General features: G+C 38.6%; 1 protein-coding gene across 1 annotated transcript in view; it reads left to right on the top strand.

The window, feature by feature from the left end:
* The window catches only part of LOC108796970 (breast carcinoma-amplified sequence 3-like), a gene marked incomplete at its 3' end in the record, with an annotated part of 206,142 nt that overhangs the window by 41,600 nt on the left and 164,208 nt on the right, over nucleotides 1–334 (top strand). The gene's annotated exons all lie outside the window — the stretch shown is intronic.

Raw genomic sequence — 334 nt, 5'->3', positions numbered from 1 at the left:
TGATGACAGCTATTATTTTGACGGGGACAGTCAGCTAAATCGACCATGAGCTTATAGCAGAACTGTAAATGCCACCGACATAAGGCATACTGAGCTGGCCAGCCGGGAACACTTTGCTCCGCTGTATGCCTTACGCCGGTGGCAGCGAAAGGGTTAAGCAAGTAATCAGTTCATGTAAAATCCTCTTGTGCTTTCAACATATATAAAGTTGATACCCATTTTATACAAAAAAGGCCCACCCACTACTTTATTGTATATAAATATTAAACATGTATTTTCAGTATGTCAAAGACTAAATTGTCACAGCAATTGAAAGATTTGTTTTTTTACATCA

Source organism: Nanorana parkeri, unplaced genomic scaffold, assembly GCF_000935625.1.
Source record: "Nanorana parkeri isolate BGI_ZX_2015 unplaced genomic scaffold, ASM93562v1 scaffold1204, whole genome shotgun sequence".
NCBI lineage: Eukaryota > Metazoa > Chordata > Amphibia > Anura > Dicroglossidae > Nanorana > Nanorana parkeri.
Note: the sequence above shows the minus strand (reverse complement) of the source record. Positions and strands in the feature narration are given on the sequence as shown.